The 22,838-nt window shown below is 39.9% G+C and overlaps 1 protein-coding gene and 1 long non-coding RNA gene across 13 annotated transcripts in view; one reads left to right on the forward strand and one right to left on the reverse strand.

The window, feature by feature from the left end:
• Nucleotides 1-22,838, forward strand: part of AUTS2 (activator of transcription and developmental regulator AUTS2) — a 1,098,554-nt gene that overhangs the window by 616,483 nt on the left and 459,233 nt on the right. The window lies entirely within an intron of this gene.
• LOC306649681 lies at nucleotides 6,372-12,703 on the reverse strand. Its single transcript, XR_013760686.1, has 2 exons — nucleotides 10,285-12,703; nucleotides 6,372-10,252 (listed from the first exon to the last, which is right to left on the reverse strand). It is a non-coding gene; the product is annotated as an uncharacterized lncRNA (long non-coding RNA).

Here is a 22,838-nt window from a genome sequence, read left to right on the forward strand (position 1 = left end):
CTTCCATGTGTGCTTTTAATATTCAAAGCACTTTCTTCTCTTTTATCCTTGATTTACCAAAATCTGTGATTGTCCTATAGAAAGATGACAGCAGAGCCCATCTGTTGAACCTGGGAGGGGCTAGGCATATTTTGATAACTTATCTGAATGTCCACATGATCGTCCAATCAGAAGGCCATCGTCCAATCAGAAGGCCACGTCCGTTGTCTGTCTTTGGTAGCTCTGCTTTCCATACTTTCTGGACTCACCACAACACATGCTTGTCGAGGAACGCTGACCACAGAACAGTCAGCCTCTCTGGTCAGGGGCCACAGTGAAGGAAGGGGATATGTTGCCTGGGGGACTGTGATGGTGCTTCTTAAAGAATCTTCCATGTTTGCTATTTCTCACATCCCCAGCTTTGAAAGCAACAGGCACTGTCTTTTTCTGTGGGAGAATCCCAATGTCTTTGAACCAAAAGATGAATGTAGGCTGACTTATGGAACCTGAAGCTAAATGTCAAGTGTAATTCAATGTTACTGTTGTATGTTGCCTTAACAAGAGAGCTGCTGAGTTCTAGCAAGGGTTGAGAGCTGTTTGGATGAACTCTTTTGATTCTTTTCCACATTATAGAAGAAGCATTATCTTCAGCAGCACAGAAATTGTGCCTGGAGGATGGGGAAGCTTCACATTTCTGAAATACCTGTAGTATTTCTGTAGCATGTCTGTGGACTTCGATGTCTGAATACTTCTGCTTTTTCTTGAACTCTTCACTTGCATGTGACTTTGGGAGATGGCAGGAATGCCATTTTACAAGTATACAACCTCTTTAAGAAATTGGCTTGAAAAAAGTAAGGAATCTCCTCTTCCTGGAGGTCCTTCTCCAGAACACTTTAATGATTACTGAAAATTCAGTTAGACATGGTTATTAACATAAGTGCTAAGGATTAAGAAAGAGTTATGTTATAATTATGTCTCTGGGAAAGTAAAGTGGGGCCTGTGATGCAGTGACACCTACCATTGGAAATCAAATTCCTTTTCATATTGGAGTAGAGGTGAGACTTTTTTTTTTTTTTTTTTTTTGAGGTGAGCCTTTTAGCATGAATATTAAATCACTTTGAAGGTGGAAGAAAATGGAATATTCCAGACAACTTATGAGTTTCAAGAAAGCTTCATTTTCCTTTTGCTTCCTTAGTTTCTTTCTCAATCCTAAAATACTCTCTGTGCAATCAATCTCAGAAGTCTTTCAAGGAAAGGAAACTTGGCTTGTCTGCCTAGCAGCTAGTGCAGTGTGCAGATCCTGCTGCTCAGTGTCACTCCCACAGCAGGAAGGGATGCCCATGGTCATTATCTGGAGAACAGCAGCTCTTAGACTGGCTTAGATGAGGTGACTGTGCCCTTAAGAAGGCAAACATCAGAAGTAATGAAGCCATGGCAACAGGGATTAATACTGTTTCTTTTATTGGAGTAGCTTTTCCCTGACTTTTTCTGTAGGAAGAAAATGTGGAGTGAGAGAAGAGCTCTGATATGTTTGGAGGAAAGTACCACAGCCTGTTAGAAGCAGTGAAACCGAGACAGCGTTGGGGACTCCATTAAGTGTGGTGTGTAGGCAGCCTGTGTCCCTGGGTAAGCTGTGCTGTTGCCAAGGGTGGTACACAATGAAGTAACTGGGCTTGGGAAGTCAGCCGGGCTTCAGTAACCTGGAGTCTCTTTGTGGGAAATGGAGGAGAGAGACACCTGCCTCCTTCTTAAAATGTAAAAGGTACACTGAATAAAATAGAAGGCAATTTCTTGTTGAGTAGATGGACTGCCAGTATATTTTGGATAGTACTAAGGATGGAAAGACTCATAGCATGTCACTTTGGAACCAGCATGTGCTATGTTATTCTCAAGGCATCTGACTAGTGGGTTTTAGCCCCTGAATGCAGATCTGATCAGTAATGGCATCATCTATACGGATGTGTATTAATGCGTTTATGTGCCCAGAATTAGGTTCTTAAATAAAACATCATTCCCATGTTCTCATTTTCATTTTAAAGAATAAGTCGAAATTGGCAAGCAGTGCAAACTGACTTTTCTCTTAAAGACTTACTGAAAGGTGAACCTTTGTGGACATAGGATGAGAGTAGGACATTGGTTGGGTTACTGTAGATGTTCAGCTTCTTACATACCTTCTGAGGTCAGAAAAGGTATAGTGATAGCAGGTTCAAGGCTCCAGTAGTCATTATTGTACAGGGTGGAGTTATAGACATTTAAGAAAGTCTTAACAGTAAAGGTTTTAATTCCCTTAGAATTTCTGTTAGGTGATTGTCTTTCTCCTTCTGTGCTGTATCCTCTTAAAAGGTAGGAACCTTATATTTATCATTGCATCCCAGGGACCTGTCACAAGTACTTGGTAACCAATAGATGTTTCACGGATAAGTGATATTCCTGATCTTAGAGATTAAATATAAGCTTTGTGGTTCAGGGGAATGAAACATTCGCATACATAAGACATTTGTATTTTCATATTTTGCCACCAATGAATTTAGTTATTTTAGGCATGCTAAATTTATAGAAAACAAAACTATTATTTAAAAATTTTAATTTTGATTTGGTTTAAAACAAATAGAGCAGGTTATTTGAGTTTAATGGTTGTATTCATCATTTTGGTTTTACCACTGAATTTGTAGCAGGGAACCTCATAAATGGCTACAATTTTTGTATTTGCTTTACCTCATCAAGTCCCATATTTCCTTTTGTATTCCTAACTGTGATTATGACTAATTATCTTTGTAATGATAATACTGTCTGTTGTCATTGCTAGTCTGTAAACTGTGTGAGGTCAGGTAAGATGGATATATGGTGTGCTCTAGAATTCCTAGCTCTAGCATAGTCTTAGCATATAGTAGGGACTAAACAAACGTTTGTTGAAAATTGAAGAATTTGGGCTGGGCTGTGGCTCAGTGGTAGAGTGCTCGCCTGGCATGAGTGAGGCCCTGGGTTCAATTGTCAGCATAATGTATAAATAAATAAAGGTCCATTGACAACTAAAAAGAAATATTAAAAAGGGAAACGTTCTTTAAAAAAAAAAAAAAGAAAATTGAAGAAATTGATTAAAAATTATATATATTGCAAAATGCAGCTTCCCCAGGTTTAGCCTAGGCATATACGGTCATCATCTCATTTTAAAATCAGAAACGCTCAGAAGTACATCCTAAATTTCACATAGAACATTTGTTGAATGTCTTGTGTGTGCTGGGCGGAAGAGAAAGGAGTGGATGAACCCTATTCCGTTCCTTTCAGGGATTCATGATTGGTGAATGATTGGTGTATGGGCGCATACAGAAATGAACATAGTATATGCCTGAGGCAGTATCACTTCGTTTATTGTTTCTCTAGCTTGTAAGCTTTTGAGTTGGTGGGTCACGGTGGTAGCTATCTTTAAAGCTTTGCATACTCTGGAAGGTAACAAGAGTTGTGGTGCAGGAACCCTGGCCAGGATCGCAGCACATGTGAGGCCAAGGGACCCGAGCCACACAACTGACACACAACACTCGGTGTGTGATGAGCTCTATTTTGATCACTTCTCACTTATCTCATGTGCCCCTCCTGATGATCCCATCATGCTGTTGCCATCTCCATCCTACCACCCAGGAAACTGAAGGCTAGACAGGTGAAGTAATGTATAATGTCACACACCTAATACGTGGTGAGGCTTCACACACAGACCTCTGACTGGTACTCTTGACCATTACAGAGAGGTACACCTTGGCAGGCACTTCACGGAGAGGAATAGCAGTTCCACAACTTTGTCAGAAGAGACTGCTTAGAGGAGGTGACATTTCAGCTGTACCTTAGAGAATGTCATAGTTTGAACTGAATATGTGTGCAGTCAGAATTTGAACATAACATTCAGAATAATAAACCTTAAAGGCCATCTGTTCCAAACCCCTAATTTGCAGAGGAGAAAACTGGGATCTGTGAGGTTAAGTGACTTGTTATCAGACATATGGCTGATTAATTGACTTTGGAGCGGTTCTGATTCCTCTGGCCAGTGTCTCCACCCCATTTTTGCACACTAGCTCATGTTTAGTCTGGTTTCTCATGACTACTTCTAAACATGGCTTCCTTCAGTATTTCACTGTCTGGCTCTGCAGGCCTTCTTGTGTTCCTGTGTATGATGGTCATGTTAGATGGCATGATAGAGGTGCTAGATACGTGGAGATGTGGAGGTGCAGACATGTATGCCTTTGCATCTGTCTTTTCTAGTCCTTTATGTTATTGTTACTTTGTTTTCTCCAAGAAGTGTAAACCATTCATACCTGAAACGATACGGTTGAAACTCAAATAAGAAAGAGAAAAAGACTTCCATGAGGTGTGTGGCCTCTTGCCACTAGTTTATCAGCCTCCTAAGTAAGCAACCTGGGATCCTTATAATTCCCAGTAGTATGGTGAACCCAGTCCCTCTTGCACCCCCTTGCAAAGACGTCGTGAGGTTGTAGGCATGCAGGGTGTCGGCAGGCTCGCCTGTTCCTCAGGCCCCGCTGTCCTTGCCTCCACGTGTGGTGATGTCATGCAGTGTTGAGGTTTCCTTGGCCAAGTGGTTGTGTCAGATCTATACACTGCTAAATAGTCAATATGGGACTTGGGTAAATACTCACTGGAAAAACATTTACTGTGAGTGCTTCTTGTTAATCCTTCTCCTCAAATGGTACTCGAGATCTGGGGCTTGAAGTATTTTCTGCCCTATATTTTTCTTTGTTTTCTTAGTGATTTAAGATACAGAAGTAAATCTTTTCAGTAAAGTCTGAATCAGCAGATATTTTCATCACTTTGGTGCAGGCTTTTTATGGCCCAGCTAGATTACAGTAATTAGGCTATGCATTTCCTCATTAAAATGTCATTAGTGAAGGCTTTGTTCTGTTAAGATCTTGCAAATAAGGTTTACGGCATTGCATTCTATCTCTGATAGTTTACTAGGAGCCAGATGTCTCACTTAGGTGTATAGAAGCATGGATAACTTTGGACTCTCTAAAGGCTAATGGCCAAAGGGCAGACTTTGGATAGAGGTATCTTCATGTTTACATTGGGTCAGGGCCCACTGTCTGTCGATAGTCCCTTCTCACACTGTCTACTGGGAATGCTTTAGCTATGTGAGTACTATCAAAGCTAAATTTGTTTGGAAGAATAGATCCTTATCTGTACTAAAGTGTTTCCCTTAGTTTTCTTGGTAGGTGTGTAGATGATTTGAAAAAAAAAATCTATAAATAAGAAAATAAGTTTATTTTTCTCTCATAATCATATGTGATACAGTATTATGCAGGGATAAGAATATAGGTTTCAGACTCAGACCTTCATAGGTTCAAATCCTAGCTTCATCTTTTGCTGGTTACATAACTTTGACAATATGATACTTAACCTTAGTTGTCTCAAGTGTAATGTGGAAATACCGTACCAGTAATACATACCTTGTATGAATGTTTGTAAATTCAATTAGATTATACAAATAAAATAGTTAGCATTACTGCCTGGAATATATGACCTAGCAGTATAATACTTTTATAATTTAAAAAGCTTGTATTTAAATATTCCTCCTATTTTCTTGTAAACATCTTTTACCAAAGGAATCCTAACCCGAGGACAGAGGTGTGCTCAATGCCAGAGCACTTGCTCGGCCTACAGGAGGCTCTGGGTTTGATTCCTCGCACCACACATGTACACATGAAAGGAAAACCTAGCATGACAGACTGCTTGGGTTGCTGAGGTTTGAGCCCAAGGGTTGACCTCCCTTGTGGGCAGACTGAAAACCCATCTTTGTCCCTGGAACTGGACCACAGGTGCCATTTATAGGCAGAGGGAAATTCTAGGGTGGGAAGCAGGGAATCAAAGATTTTGTTTTGACCTGTTGGAAAGGAAGTGCCTGTTGACAGGAAAGAAAAGACATCAACTGCGCAGTTACAGAGTCTAGGAGGTGAGGAAAATGTCCAGGATAGAGATGTCAATTTGAGCGGTAGCATATGAGATTTAAAGCCATAGACCGCTTAGATCCCCTAGAAGGAGATTGTAAAGGTGTCTCAAAACAGAATCCCATTGACCAGAAGCTCAATGACCTAAATCGAGTAGGTGGTCCCAGAAACAGGAGAAAGAGGGTTTCACAAACAGGAATGCTCACTGTGGCCAGCCATGTCAGCGCTGTGGAGAAGTTGGAAATGACCAGGACCAAATATTTTGTTCATAAAATAGGACTTGCACTTTAAATTGCTTCTTTGGTACACTTGTAATGAGACCAGAAATTAACATAGCACTGAATGGGTTTCTTATAGTTTATCTCTCCTGTCTGTTTTAGAATCATTTGTGCATTATTTATCAGAACTGAGTGGTTAGCTCCTTTCTCCAAAAAAGAAAAGGTGTTTTTGTGTTTTTGTTTTTTCCTGGTACTGTTTATGGAATCTCCCTGCCATTATAAAAGTAGTGGAACTTATAGTAGGAAAATAAAAAATACAAAAAGTACAGGAAAAGATTTTTAAAAACTAATTTATGGGAACAAAAATTACATTAGGGGATAGGAATTAAATTATGTGCATCCTGTATCTCATCCCAATTTTATAATGATTTGCTTGGACTTTTACCCCAGTGATCCTTACGTAGACTTACCAGGAATAAAAGGCAATCTGCTGCCCTCTCGTCCTTCTTGCGCCTTATTCTTCATGCAGATGCAGTGCTTTTCTGAGTAAAGTTTCAGCAATGACTTCTTTTTAAAATGAAAGCATTTTCCCTTCCCGATTAGCATCTGTTTATAGAATAGTTCGTATTTTCGTAATTAGATCCTGCATAGAAATGCAAAGACTGCTATGTAAAAGGATAATGAATCTTTATTGCACAGTTGAAATCAGATTTGTGCAAAAGGCACTTTGAAAACAGTAATAAGCAAAGACATGTATTAAATCACCCAGATAAGGCATCGTCTTTATATTTTCTATTTATAAATGGAAATTATGACTACCCAGTGGATTCCATATGACATTTCCTATTACCAGCAAGGGTTTTTAGCTTTGACCATAAAAGTTATCTAAATTCAAAGGCTTCTGTGGATTCTTGGCTCTGAAGAATACTCTTGTAAGGGGCCAAGACAGGGTGGAGAGGGTCCTTTGTCTTTTCCCTTTGTCTCTGCACTCCTCTGGTGAAGGAGAACGGAAGCAAGGGATAGAAGAAAGAAGCCATTTGAAATAACTGTGATAAGATCTAATCAGAAAACGCAGTGCCCATTCTACACATAGAGTAACATTTTTAAAATCTTCTGGTTGGGCTCCTTAGAAACAAGTTCATGTCCTCATAAGCACATATATTTTTCCCATTGAATGTATCATTTTGTGCTAAACACAGGATTTATTCCCAGGGTAAATTCTTCTTGTGGGGCTTACTATCTCTTTACTTTCTTGTTAAGTCTCAGAAAGCTGGAGGAGGAGTCATTGGGAGGAGATATAAGGACAAGAGATTGGGAAATAGGAAAAGTCAATGTCAAACGAACTGCCAAGGATGGCTGTTACAGCTGCTGGGGACCTCAGAGAGTACTGTGTATCTTTTGTGTCTATTTTACAGTCAGAGCTTTATGTAAGATGGCAGTCTCGCCTGGACTGCGTGTTGTATCGATTTACTCTCAGGCATGCCAGACCTTTTTAGCATTACCAAGGGGAGAAAATCCTGTGTATTTCCCCTTATAAACAGACATCAAAAGTGTCTCCTCCTCTTTGGTTTTTGTTCTTGTGTGTGTGTGTGTTACTGGGGATCACACCCAGGGCCTCGCGCATGCTAGCACTCTGCTGCTAAGACACGTCCCAGCCCAAAAGGACATCCTTAGCCCTTCTGGTTTTCCTTTCTTCCTTTTCTGTTTTTCCTCCCTTACTGCAACTCCTCATGCACTACCTTTTCTTTAAAAAAAAACTAGAATGAAGAGCGCCTTATTAAGAGAGCATTAAAGAGCACAAATCAAATAGGCTTTTAGACACTAGAGTGTTGGCAGTGGCTCAGATCTGTGGAAGACAGCTTCCCACCTGGCACACTCCTCGCCTTCCCATGAAAGTGCAAGCACCTCAGCTAAGGCTGGTTTCTGGTAGCAAAATCTGAGCACTGCTGAGTCCTAACAAAAGGGAAAGAACGGTTGCTAAATCTGGAGACCAAAATTGCCAGCATTCCACCTGCTTGTACCCTCGCGGTTTCCCAGTTGCTGCCTCGCACTGTCCTGTGCACAGGGAGAGAAGTCTGCTGTCTGGCTGTGGGGCCCAGGATGTCTGCCTAGCAGTTTCGCTGACTGGTTGCCACTGGACCCTCTGTTGGTTCTTCCCTTGTGGCTCAGCTCCATTAGTGGAGCATCTGGGACCCAGCTCCTGAACTGATTTGCATACTTCCGCATCACCTAGCTCACAGGACATATGGCAGTGTGGAGCACTTGGATTTATTTCTGTTTCCTCAAATGAAATTTCTAAAAAAAAATTGGAAAACGCCAGCATTTGTTTTGTGTCACGAAAATCCTTAGTTCATTTTTGGTAGGCAAAAGCAACAAAATTTTGGCATAGAAAAAAGTCTCTGGATTAGTTGCTTTAAAAAGAGAACACTGATTTGCTTCCCATCTTATACTAATGTAGCCCCTCTTAGGGAAAAAGAAAAAACATGTATGTTGAATTTTGCAATACTACATCATGCAAAATACCCATTTAGGCACAGTGAACTTCGTGTCTTTTTTAAAAGTTTTTTTATTTGTTCTAATGTGTTGTACATAACAGTATATGCATTTATATATTTTGGTAGATCATACATAAATGGAGTGTAATCTCTCATTCTCAAGTGTCTTTTAAAGTCATTTTTATTCTTGTATCTCAATAATTTTGTACCTTTTCTTTCCTAATTTTAGCTGTGTATCTAAATGTCTCAAACTTGTGACATTTCACAGTATCATCCCTGGGCAAAAAGCAGTTACATATAATCATACAAAAAGTAGCTAGATTAATGTGAAGTGGCAGAAAAATCTGACTTTTAAATGTGCTTCCACCCTGAACCATGCTCCTGCGTGCGAATCCTCGTCTTCCTCAGGAAACCCCTGTGGTCTTCCTGCAGGATTGGCAGCAGGCACTGTGGAACAGCTGCACTCCCAGGAGATGGCACTTGACACGGGAAGCAGGTTTTTGGAGGACTCCCGGTTTCTTTTCAGCGGCTCCTAGGAAGAGGACATGTGACAAAAGGGAAATAGTATCATCTTTAGAATTGACAAGCCTGAGTTTGATTTCTGGCTTTATCCTTTCTGGAATGGTCTTAGAAAATGCCCTAATTTCCCTTTCAAAGTAAGAGGATTATTATAATGATCACACACAATATTGCTGTCAGTAAAAAGTGAGGTGGAAGATCTGAAAGTACCTGCTTCATTGTTTGCCATTTGGGGTGATACATAAATATTTCTATAATTTCATTCTGGAAGGTAACTGCTGTCTTTTCTGGAAGGTTTGTGTGATGCCCACAGAGGAGGACTGGACCTAATTATATATTTCCAGTATGTTTGACATAGAGGGTTGAGATTTTTCAGATATTATACTGTATTTTGTTTTTCTACTCTTTTCCTTTAGAACAGAAGGCAATTTGTTTTGAACTCTGCTCCAAACTGGTGGCTTAATTGAGCAAGTTTATTGACTGTCATAGAGACTGTGGTTAAAACTGGCAAACATCACGTGACTATATTAGTATATCTGAGCAAATAAAAGGAGAAGACAGGTTTCTACTCTCCACATCTTTTCCTTCCTTTTCTCCTAAGCTCATTCTTGCACTGCAACATTTCCCTTATAATCTGTTAATTAAATCATTTCACTCCATTTTATATAATTTTTAATTTAGCATTCATTTTCAACTTAGCTTTTGGCTTCATTTACTGATAATAAACAGTGTTGCATACAACACATGTTCCACAAAACACTCAGTCATACACATACAGATGCCAGTGATTTTTTTCCAGCATGTCAGGCACATTAAAATTAAAGGCAGCATCTCCCCTCACCCTTTCCATTACTGAATGTGCACCCTGTTTGAATAATACATCCTCCCGACAGCAGTAGGCTAATGTGTAAAAATTATGTGCAGCATGTCACTAGCACCTTTTTGAAAATTCATGGTTTCCCCAGACACATGTCTGTTGGTTTCTGGAATGGCTACTCCTATACCTTGGATCTGTGTCTTTAGCTTAAGGTACACAAGGAGTAGAGGCCTTTCTACAATTAATGCTCTGTGGGCTTACAGAAAACTACTGATTCTAGTAGAATATATGAATTCCAAATATATGACTTCCTTTGACTTTAGATGAAATCCAAAGTTTCCAGGATTATGAACTTCAGACTTTATGGGCTACCTTGAGAAGTTCAATACCTGTGTTGTTGGTCTCAGTTCTTAGAATTCATTTCCTTTGTTGTTCCTGAATATTGTTTGACCTGTCAGTTGAAAGGTTCCTGCTGTTGCATCTGACTTAATGTCATATGTCATAACTTAATGTCTCATGTCATAACTTGGGTTTCTTTGCCCAGAATCCATCATTAGCTAAAGGGTCGTACTTGGTCATGATTTCTACACAGAAGCCAGTGAGTCAGCAGAATTCACTGGGTGTGTTAGCTTGCTGTGGCTGTGACAAAATACTTGAGGACAACTTAAAGGAGATAAAATTTACTTTGGCTCCTGGTTTCAAAGGTTTCAGTCCATGGTTGGCTGGCTCCACTGTTTATGGACCTGTGCTGAGCAATATATCATGGCATAAGGGTGTGGTAGAACATAGCTCTTCACCTCATGGTAGCCAAGAAGGATCTAGGTACAACCCTTGAAAGGCCTGCCCCCATTGACCCACTTCTTCCAACTCAGTCCTACCTCCTAAAGTTTCTGCCACCTTCCCGTAGCTCCATCAACTTGGGACCAAGACCTCAAAACCTGAACCTTGGGGGACCTTTCAGATCCAAAGTGCGGCATTGGATAAGTGCTCTGTGTTAGGCAGTGTGGTGGGTATCATGATGTGGTGGTGACCAAAACCAATGTGGTCTCTTCACATTTTCTTGGCTACTTAAGAACAGAGTTTTAAGGATAGGGTTAGGGAAGTCTATGAGAGCAAAACCAAGGACTGGGTTGCGGCTCAGTGGTAGAGCACCTGCCTAGCCTGCTTGAGGTGCTGAGTTCCATCCCCAGCACTGCAGAAGAACCCATTAAATAAGTAGATTAGCATAACTGGAGACACTACCTTGTCTGGAAGTTTGGAAACCCATCCCCAGACTGGCAGTGTCACCTATGCTGAAGTGAGAAGTACAGCTGGGGTTTTGCCAGGTGAAGGGTACGCATGGAAGGACACCATCGACACAGTGCTGTGGCTGTAGAGGAGACAGCTTGTGTGAGTCCTGAAAAGGCCAGAGGCAGAGTACCTGGAGGTTACCCAGAGTGGGATTCCACAGGAACATGTAAGACCAAACGTGAATGCTAGATTGCATTCTAAGGAGGTGAGAACTGAAAGATACCAGGCAGGAACTGAAACAGTCAAAGTGCTCTATTTGGAAAAACATCACTTAATGGAACAGGTTTTGGAAAATCTTCAGCAAAGTGCTTAGGAGACTGCAGCAGTACAGGAGATGGTGCTAACCTGGTTGACATTGGTGGACAGCAGTGGAGATGGTGAGAAGTAGATGAATTTGAGAGCTCTTCAGGGGTGAAATGACATAACTTTTGATCAGCTGAACTGAGAAAACATCAAGGATAATATGACGCCTGGGCTGTGACTCTATCTGTTGTGTAGATGGTAGCAATTTTTCTTGTTGAAGGTGATGGAATACTGTCTGTACCTATGTCATGATTGCTATCTGGGCATCAAGGTCAAAGGTCATAAACTCATAAAATACATGGCTTTGGAATTATTTTTAACAGAATGTGGTCTGTTTCAGTTGAACAATACGATTTGGATTAAATCATAGACCTTCCCTAATCTTTCTTTTGACTGTCATCTGCTGCAAAGGCAATAGCAGCTCATGAGGTGGCCCATTGAGGATTTGACAAATTGAAAAATAAACCATTTTCAGAATCTGTGTCCTAGCCAGTTTTCTATGGCACTTCTCTCCTTGAATGCTGGTGCTGTGTTGTAGCCTAGAAAGATATTTGTGGGTTTTCCACCTCTGCTTTGTTTTAATTAGTCCACTCCTGATATTGTAACTGTTCAGTCCTCCCCCATGCATCAGATTGTGGATGTTCTCTAGTGCCAACTTTCAAGTACATACACTTTTCATCTAATGTTTAACCCAACAGAATATTGACAAGAAATGTGGATCCTGAAAGGTCAAAGACTGGCTTGAGGATGCAGCAGCACTATTTGCCTGACATGTGCCTTGTTTCATTCCAAACAGACGAGCCATAGTGGATGCTCCTGGTGCCTTGTCCACACCCGTTACCCCTCCACTTCAGTGCATGCCGGTCCTGCTTCCTCCCCGCCTACCCTTGGCTCTTTCATCTATGGGATTTCTCTGGTCATTGAGTTCTGCTTTGCCCAAGGGTTAGGAAAGAAGTAAGAGGAAGTCAGCTCCTATCTGAGCGACCCACAGTCAGTGATTACTGAGGGGTGGTGTATAAATACAACAGCTCCATTGCCCTCAAGTTGGGGAGCTCTGAGGTATGCATTCTACACTGGCTTCTAGTCTCCCTAGTGGCATCGACCGCTGCCTTCCCACAGTGCTGCTCTGTTCCCTACCTGACAGTAGTTTACCTGTCAACTACTCATCCTCAGTGAGTAGTTGACTTCCTCACTACCCTACTGTTTTTCATTTCTTTTGCTAAATGAACTTCTCAGGATCTGCTTTGGAGAGAATCCAAACTGAGGCAGATCACTGAGAACTTTGCTTTCCTCATCTTGAGGGTGGTTGTGTTTCACTGGGCATCACTGTACTCCTCCTGATTGTGTCATTTCCTGCCACTTGGACTTATCATTTAATGTAAAATCTTGTTCCTTTGTTCAAGCCAGTCTGCTGACCTGAGCCTCTGAACTGTGTTAGAGCCCCAGGTAGTGGGATATGCTCTGGAGGGCAGAAGCAACTAGGTAGGTCAGGGACTCCCAGGACTGTGTTTCACAAATGGGCTTGTAGCGTGGCGTCTATATCTCCAAAGTAGAATGCCTTCTGCTTCTCAAATAAGGGACCCTCCTCTTGATGTTTAAAAACCCTCAATACTTAAAATTTCCCCTGTGTGCACTTGAGTGATGCCCTGTGGCACACGTTGTACAGGGGCCTTGATCTTCCCTTTCTTCCTTTCTCATCCTTCTTGTTCTTTAAGGTGCAGTCACTGTAGCAAACTTTTCCTGGTGTGACAGTACTTCTTAGTCTTGCCTTCAGTCTCTGTAATGTCTTTCAAAGACTTGTTCCCTTTCCTTCCCCTCTTTCTTATTTTTGAGTTCTTTCCTTTTCTAGTTACTACTACTATTTGAAGTAGTAGTATTCTGAAGTTTTATTTGCTATGCTTCCGTTTAGTTGTTATTACTGTTTTTTAGGAAGGAAAAATGTTTGTGCACTTACAGAGAAACCCAGTTGATGTTGGTGTGTAGTCTTGTCTGTTTCTGTCTTCTCTGCAAACATGGATGTTCCATCTTCCCTTTCACCAGCATTCACATAACCCTAGGAGCTTCTGCTTTATGCAGTCACTCTCCAGGTCAGGGCTTAATGATATGAATGTGGCTGAGACTCAGTGGTTAGAAGAAATTTGAGGTTTACATGAGATAAAACCAGTTGAAGAGAGGTGAGGAAAAATTAAGTTGAGAAATTTGATAGACATTTAAAGTGTGGTACATATGACTGACCAGTGCATATCCATTAATTTCTAGATCATTCTAGTTGTTTTTCCTTAACTTCAAGATGAGACAACTAAAACCTTCATTTCCTAGGTTCCCTTGCAACTAGGGAGGGTTCTGGAGGTGAATCAGGTATACTTGCTGAAAATCTGGAAGGTGGAAATGAGGTGGAGTTCACTCATTTTTGCCTTTGGTTCCTTTGTCTGACAAACCAGCTTACACAGTAGGGTTTTTTTGCAGTGGTGTCCTGGTGTCCACTTCTCAGATTTCTAGATGTTTAAAGGCAGCTGTGGGATGAGGTGTTCACTTGGAGTTGTAGTTTTGCCAGTGCACTGTTGTCTGATAGTGTTCATTGACTCCCAGTGGATCCTTGACACAGAGTGCTGAACTCTGTGCTCCTTTCTCCTGTACATATACACCTATGATACCATTTAAAAAAATTTTTTTTAATTGTAGATGGACACAGTACCTTTATTTTATTTATTTATGTGGTGCTGAGGATTGAACCCAGTGCATCACGCATGCGAGGCAAGCACTCTTCCACTGAGCTACAACCCCAGCCCCTGTGATACCATTTAACTTATCAAGTAGCCACAGTAAGAGATAAAGTGTGAGTTACATAGACTTTTGGAACTTCTCCATATTTTATTTTTCTTTCAGGAACTTTCATCTTTTCCTTTAAAGGAAGCACTTGACAGCTGTGTGTGTGTGTGTAGCATTTCCAGATGGCTAGCATCACTGCTCTTGCACTTAGGGGAGCACTGCTATGTAAAATAAGGGATACTTGGGACACAGTCAGTGTGACATTATGATAGTCAGTCTGATAACCACAGTGCCTTCTAAGTGACTAAAGGGTAAACACCTTATATACTGTGGACAAGCTAGATATAGGGATGACTCACATCCCAAGCAGGATGGCACAAAACACTGCAAGGTTTTATCACAGTGCACCATTTGAAGCAGTGAGTTACTAATTTCTGGTATTTTCAATTCAGTGTTTTTGAACCATAGTAGACAGAAAGCAAAATCACAGATGCGGGAGAACTGCTGTACAGATGTTCCTCAACTTACAGTGGGGTTACATCCCAGTAAACCTATCCTAAGTTAAAATTATTCTAAATTGAAAACACATTGAGTACACTTAATCTCCCAAACATCACAGCTTAGTCTAGCTTACCTTAAGCATACGCAGAACATTTATATGAGCCTGTGGTTGGGCAAAATCAGGTAAAATGAAGCCTATTTTATAATAATGTGTTGGGTGTATCATGTGCAATATTAAATACTGTACTGAAAGTGAAAATTTGTATGAGTATGCTTTTTGCATCATGATGGAGTAGAAAATTCTAAATCACATCACACATCAAGTTCCTGTTTTCCTAAACCTCCTGTGTGGCTTCCTGTCTGTATCAGAAGAAAAGCCATACTCCATCTCAATCTGATTATTTTTAGGAGGGGCAGACTCTCCATATTTCTGGTATTTTGACCTGAACTGATTATAGATGTTTTGAAACAAACTTTGTGTTTTAAAGTCCTAGACCTAGAGAAAAATGAAAGGTAATGTGAAAGACATAGCAAGATGGTCTGCTAGCCTGTGCACACAGAGGCTGCTCCACGATCCCTTGGCTACAAGACAACACGACAGCTGCTGATGAAGGCCCAGGGCAGTTACGCTGCAGGTCTGGAGGTCCTCCTTCCCAGAATGTCTCCTAGCTCCTCCATAGGACCACCTGCCAAGGTTGGCACAGGGCAGTTCCCTGCTGAGTGCTACAGCATTTCTCACTCGGTGCTTGAAACAGGTAGTGTTTTACCTTTCTTCATGCCTTAGATAAAAGATGAAGTATAGAAAAGTAGAATGGTTTGACCATCCTTGAATAAAGGAGAAAGGAGAGAGCCCTGTGCTTCTGGGTTCTTTATAGTGCAGTAGAAAGAAAGAAACGGGTACCTAATTTTCTGGGGTGCAGAGAGGTGAGCCATGGTCCCTGGCCTCGGGTCTGTGATCACCACTAAGGCAAGTGTTCCCACTTCTGTGTTCCATTCATTAGGTTAATTTTCCACCAAGTCCCAGCCCCACCTCCACCAATTATTTTTGTCTCAACCTCCTAATTACAGCATTATATGACCATTCAGACTGGTACTAATTAAATCATCATTATTTAATTCACAAAGTGTGTGATAATGCTTATGCTTCTTGTCAGCTGAAATTGCAACATAGCACCTACTTTCTTCACTCTCCCTAGAAGGGAGCAGGGGTTTCTCCTCCACCAAACATCTTAGGTTTACCTGCTGATAGCTAGCTGACCATCATAGAGACCCTCCCCATTTCTGGAAAATGGAAGAAAAGTAAGAGACATAGCGATGCATCTGTGTAGTTCAGTTTTTGTCATATAAAACCATGATCTAAACTTATTTTTACAGCACATATCTTGATATTTTAAAAAATAGTATTAAGATTTAGAATAGTATTTGCTACTACATTTTCTTGTCATTTTGTTCTTCATATTTTATTATTTTTAACAGGATAAAAGAGTAGCTTGTCTCTTTTTCTCATTCTTAAAACAGATTTGTTTTCCGCTCAATTAGACTTGTGATCACGAGAACACAAAGTAGTATTTTTCTCCTTCTGGAGAGAGACATGCTGTATGATGGGCAAATTGTCAGGAATAATTACACCAAATGATGGAATAAAATCGAATGGAAAACATCTCTCTCCTTGCTAGTGATACATTTTTATTTAAGACACAATGAGCATCAAGCACATTTGTGACAAGGTGAAATTGACAAGTGGCCCTCTGCCATGATTTTATTTTTAATTGCTAGTAAACTAATTAGCCAGAACAACATGTTGTATAATCCACCAAAATGTCGCTCATGCGTTTTCCAGTAAAAGTGAGATATATGATGTGGAAAAGTTCTCTACAGCTAGACAAAAAAAAGTTTTGGGATTCTCAGTGTATAAACATCAAAGAATAAAAGCCTTCTTAGCATGGAATAAAATTTGTATTTTAACATTCATTTTGAGATTTGAATAGGAATTAAGAAAGCTTTTTTCAAGACTAAAATGTACATCAAAGTAGCAACCACTTGCTTAAATATAATTAATTTTCATATAGCTGACTCAAGAAAGTCTGAGAGTCACTTGTTAAGACCAAGACTTACAGTTAATCAACAGTTACTTCTCTGGTGAAAGGCTGGTAACCCCTTTTTTATAAATGGATACATGGTGAATACGTTGGCCTTGAAAGCCATCCAGTCCTGGGGCGACTTCCTAGTTCTGGCACTGCAGTGCCACAGCAACTGAAGACAGTGCCTGGCTCGGGTGCCGGTGTTCCAGTAACACTTCATGGATGGAAAGCTTGATAGGATGTGACTCACTGGTCAGTTTTAGTCTTGATTTCTTTTTCAGTCATTTAAACTATTGATAGTTTCAGTCCTTACTACTGAAAACTGTTGACACCTTTCTTGGATAGCTTTTCAAGCAGAACTGTAAAGGCAGTCCTTGAATTCTTAGTTCTGTGCCCTCTTTTGTAAAAGAAAAAGAGGCTTTGCATGCTCCTGCTCACTCGCAAATTCTGTCCATTTCTTGGTAAGACAAAGGTTACAGAGCAGCTCTGTCATCATGAACCTCTCAGACCTGTTTCCTATTTTTATTCTCTCTGTCCTCCTTATTAATTGAAAGTCTACATTTTTCATGATTAGTTCACAAAGTTTAAGAACAGAAAGTTCCCTCTTACAAACAACTTGTGTGTCAAATCTAAGATTTAAGGAAGAATTTCCCAGAACAAGTTTTGCTCAGCAATTGATAAAATGCCACAGCAGGTGTCATCAGTGTCTCCTTTTGAGTTTAGTATGTACAGATGCAAATGTAAAAACAAAATCATTTAGATTTTTCATTATCTTAATCTCTTTTGTTTTCATTGAAATGATTTTTCACAGAAAATCTCCACTAAAATAACATGATTTCCAAGCTATAAGTTTCTTGTGAAGTTAATCTGAAAGTTTCCCTTTACAGCCATGTTGCTATAGTAGTCATCCTGCCTATAGGAGAGCCGAGTTCATTCCATGTCCCAGGAGCTTTATGTAATAGCCCATAAGTCATCTTGGTTCATATTCCGGACCCTATGAAATACTATGAGGCAGCTGCCACTGCATGCTCAGATTTGCAAGTGATTAAAGAAATGTTTGTCCTTACTCAAATATTTGTACAAAGTTCAGATGTAGTTTATAGTTTACTGATTAACAATTTTATTTTTAGCAAACAAAGCATAAAAATGCCTATTCCTATTCAAGATATTAATTTAAGGAAGACTATGATACTTGAAGAATTGCTTGACTGATACAAATGATTGTATTATGAACTTTTTCTGCTTTTTTTTTTTCCTCAAGTTATTACCAACATAAGATGGCTATGTTCGTGTAATTTCTTTTCTTGATTTAGTTCAAGACTTGTATGGCTCCCAGTGGTAAATTTTGCACTTGTATTGCATGATTAAAGTGTCCATCAAAACCTTACAGTTGGTAAACAGTATTAAAAATCCATCTCCAGGCTCTGTAAACTATACAGAGCTGTGAATACCAATAGAAATAGAAATATTTTAATTAACTCAAGTAGGACTGATCAAAGCAAAGCAACCAGTTTATTCAATTGAACATGTAAATGTCTGTTCATCCATGACATGGCTGAACATTTATATCATCTATTTAAAGATATTCTGTTGCTTGTACAATTATAAACTATTGTTCAACAGGGAACTGAATCCTGTGAAGGGTTCCCCACCTCCTTTTAAGAATTATATGCTTTAGATATATTTTCTTAATATGCTTTCTGCTGTATCCGGGCCACTTCAAATAAATCACCTTCTTCTATGAAGGACTGCAGACTTGGATAACTTCCTTCAGTTGACAGATGACATGGTTCAATTACTCTGCTGTCACCTCTTTACTATAAAGGGATTATCCGTCACTGCTTACTGTGTGCTGGGTACTATTATAAGCATTTATATGTGCTACGTATTATTTGCTTCTTTCAACAATACCATTGTCTTTCCACTTCATGATGACGATTTGAAGGTGTGGTTTTACAGTGATGTAAGTGGTAGAATAGGGTGTGAACATGTCACTTGAAAGAGCCCTTGTGTTGAAGTAAATTTAAATTATTCCAAGAGCAATCAACATTAGACACCTGTTAAGAAATTCCAGACTGAATAAAATTCTATTTTTCATGATTTAGTAATATTCTTATTTTGAGGAAGGAAGTTAAAATTAGATGGCTGACTTAAGGCCTCTAATATATGCACTGCAATCTTCAATGTGGTTTTAAAAATAAAAAAAACCGATTCTTTTAAATTTTAAGCAACAATTTTAATGAAAATAAGTAGAATATAGAAATAATATTTATACTCCTGTCATACTAACATTAATAACAAGGTTTTTTCCCCATTTCTTTCTAATGATTTTTCCCATACACTTTTTTTAATAGGCATTTTTAAAAACTTTTTATTCATTTATTTTTTTATGTGGTGCCTTACATGTTCTAGGCAAGTGCCCTACCACTGAGCCACAACCCCAGCCCTCCCCTGCACTTTTTAAAATACCTTTATCGAAGTGCGATGTATAAACCGGGAAAGTCAATCCATGTTAAGGGTACAACTCAGAGGGTTCTGGGAGCTCACGGAGCTGTGTGCGCCTGGCTGCTCTCCAGGTTGGAGCGTCGGCGTCTCACAGAGGCTTCCGCAGCCTGCCTGCCCGCCCCTCCTCTGCTCACAGTCCAGAGCATCACAGGTGCACACTGTCCCATGATTCCGGGGATTTGCCGGCAGGAATTCCAGCCAGCCAATGGACATTTAAGTCACACGTGCAGATCAGAAACCACTGTTTTTTGTGCCTTTGTAGGCTATGTCCTTTTGATACCTTGGTCATTATTGTGGTAATGAACACATTAATTAATTAATATATGTAATTTGTTTAGGCCCAAGAATGGATCTAGATGTGATAGAGCACATGTCAAGCTTTTTCAGATGTTGGAATTATTTCATTTTTCTAGAACTGGTATTCCTTGCATGTTATTTGCATTTCCCATGTGAAAAATGTTCCTGCTTCTGTTCTCCTGGGTTCTGTTTGTTTTTTTTGTTTTTTTTTTTTTGTTTTTTTTTTTTTTTTTTTCCTCTCTCTCCACTCTTAAGATTTCTGTATTTTTTTTTTTTTTTTTTTTTTTTTTTTTTTTTTTTTTTTTTACATTGCATCACACCCTCCACAGTGTAGATCTGGAATGTCTCCCCAGACACTCAGGTGCTGACTGCATAGTCTCCAAGGCAAGGAGACTTAAAGGGGATGCTTTTAGGCAGTTGCTGGACCATGGAGGCTCTGACCTCATCAGAGGATTAATCCATTGATGGTTGATGGCCGAATGTGCTCCTGGGATGTTGAGCCAGTGGGAGGAAGGAGGACACTGGGGTGTGCCCTGGAAGGCTTTATTTTCTCCAGCTGCTTCCCCTGCCCCTTTCTGTCTGCCAGGAACTTTGCAGCTTTCCTTTGTCATACTCTTTCACCATGTTGTCGCTGCTTTAGAGCCAGACAACCATGGATTGAAACCTCTGAAATCATGAGCCAAAATAAAATTTTCCTCCTCTGGGTTGTTCTTGTCAGGTATTTTGGTCACCGAAGTGAAAAGCTAAATAACAACTCCTCTACCAAATGATAGTAATTGCAAAGGGGTATTATGCATTCATTTATATGAAGGGTTGTGCCAGTTGCTTTGATGTGTATTTTCTCCTATGGCATTTTTATCTGTAATTTATAGAATAGGACACTGAGGTTATGTTAGTCTCTTTTCATTTCTGATCATAAAGTCTTCCGTTTTCTAAAGACTGAACTTGTGCTGGGCACAGTGGTGCATGCCTGTAACCCTAGCTGAGGCAGGAGGATTACAGTTCAAAGCCAGCCTTACCAACTTAGCAATGTCCTAAGCAACTTAATGACCCTGTCTCAAAACAAAACATAAACGGGCCCGGGAATGTGGCATAGTTGGTTAAACACTTCTGGGTTCAATCCCTGGAACCAAAAAAATAAAAAATAAATAAATAAAATACTGAACTTATAACCTGATTCTCCCGCTCACCAGTTCAGACTCATTCACCTTTTTCTGCTGGACCTTTTGGGTAGTGGGCCTTTGAGCACTTTTGTGCTGAATTAGGTCAAAACCATGAATCTCCTGTATGGAAATCTCTTGTCCTTAGAGCTTCACTCCTGAAAGGTCTGAGTCTCCCCAAGGAATCAAAAGAAAGAAGAGCTAGGATGTGAATCTGCTTACTGTTGGGGCTGTTGATATCCATAGAGTAATGGGCACATGCTAATGACTGTGGCAAGGGTGTGAAAGAGTGACTTTCTTTCCTATGGTTGCAAAAATATTCACAAAGAAGATTCATTAGCTGCCATTATTGATTGAAGGGCTTTCCTCTGAGTTCTCCTATTTTAAGAGTCTAGAAGGATCATCACTTGGAGCAGAATAACAAGGGAGAGCTGCCAGGGATGCTAGAAAGGAAAGTGGGAAGGAAAATAGCTGGGACCCTGGAAGCCAAGTGAAAGAAAAGGACACGAAGCAGACAAGAAACAAAATCAAGGGGAATCAAGAAAAAGAAGAAACTGAACACACAGTGATCATGCAGAAAAGTGGGATGGATTAGTGGTGGTCCCTAATTCATCTTCAACATGTTTTTTGTTTACTTAATTCCATGTGATAGAAGAAAGAGTTCTAACAACTCCTTTTGGATCTGCTTAGGAATTTCAGTTATTTTTCATTTTCTTTCAGGCATTTAACCATGACTTTCTTCCATGTGTCCCTGGCTTTGCTTGTCCCTAAGGCCAGTTGTTCATTTTCTCTTTCCCTTCAAGGGATTGTAAAGGCTCCATTTCTCTTTGTTCCTTATATTGGATTAGTAATTGCTCATTTGAAAAAAAAAAAAAAGAAACTTCATAGATAAAAACAAAAGTTTGAAAAATAGTATAAAAGTTTGAAAAATAGCATAACAGAAAGAGCTCTTGGTTAGAAATTCTGTTTGGTAGGATTGCTATTTTCACAGGTCTTTTGCTTTATCTTTGAGACCCTTTTTTTTTTTGTCTATAAATTGGAGCTATTGAACCATATAATCTTCAAAAATCTTTCTTGCTTTTATATTTTAAATAAAGGATCAATCTGTAAGAATGAAGACAGGGAAAAGAAGAAGGTAGTTCACTTATCTCCTTTAGTCATTCTGAGTCCTGCGTGTATGTCATCTCATTGAGTCCTTTCAATAGCCTACTGCTCAGATGTTGAGTCTCGGAGAAATCAAGACCTCCTTGAGATAATACAGCATTTTGATACCGTAGTACCATGTGTTGCCCAGGGAGCCAAGCCAGAATACAGCAGAGAAAGCAAAATGCAAAGTGAAAAATACTGTGCCAGGCAAAGGACTGGTCGTTTGACACAGGACTTGACTCGAATGTCACATCTTCAGAGGCTCCTCTTGGTCCACTCTTGGTGAAATCTCACTCTCCCATTATTTTCTGTTCCCTGCCTTGCTCTGTTTTTTCTTAGTGCTTACCGCTATTTGACATAATGTTTTATATTCTTCACCAACCCAGACGAGCACCTAAGGTCCCTTGAGGGTTGAGATCTGTGCCATAGCCACTACTTTCTCCCAGTGTCCTGAGTAGTGTGTGAAACATAATGATGCCCAGTAGATATTAGTTGAATGCATTAACATAGATGATTAGAAAAATTCCTAAGAAATCTCAAAACATGGGCTCCCTATCTAGAAATTGAATTTATACCTCTGTTGATCCCTTTTGATATTGAAAAATACAATACTAGTCGCTTATGTTTCTAATGAAATAGGACAGTAGTTGTCATGATGCCCTGTGGCAGCATATACAGTTTTATTGGTGACTATATGTGGCCTAGTATACCAAATGGAAATGGAGCAAATGAACATTTTGTTGAGAATGGAAAATAAAGTTGGATTAATACTGTCTTCCTAATAAAAACTATCTTTTCTTCCCTAGTGAT

Source organism: Sciurus vulgaris (assembly GCF_902686455.1).
Source record: "Sciurus vulgaris genome assembly, chromosome: 18".
Lineage (NCBI taxonomy): Eukaryota > Metazoa > Chordata > Mammalia > Rodentia > Sciuridae > Sciurus > Sciurus vulgaris.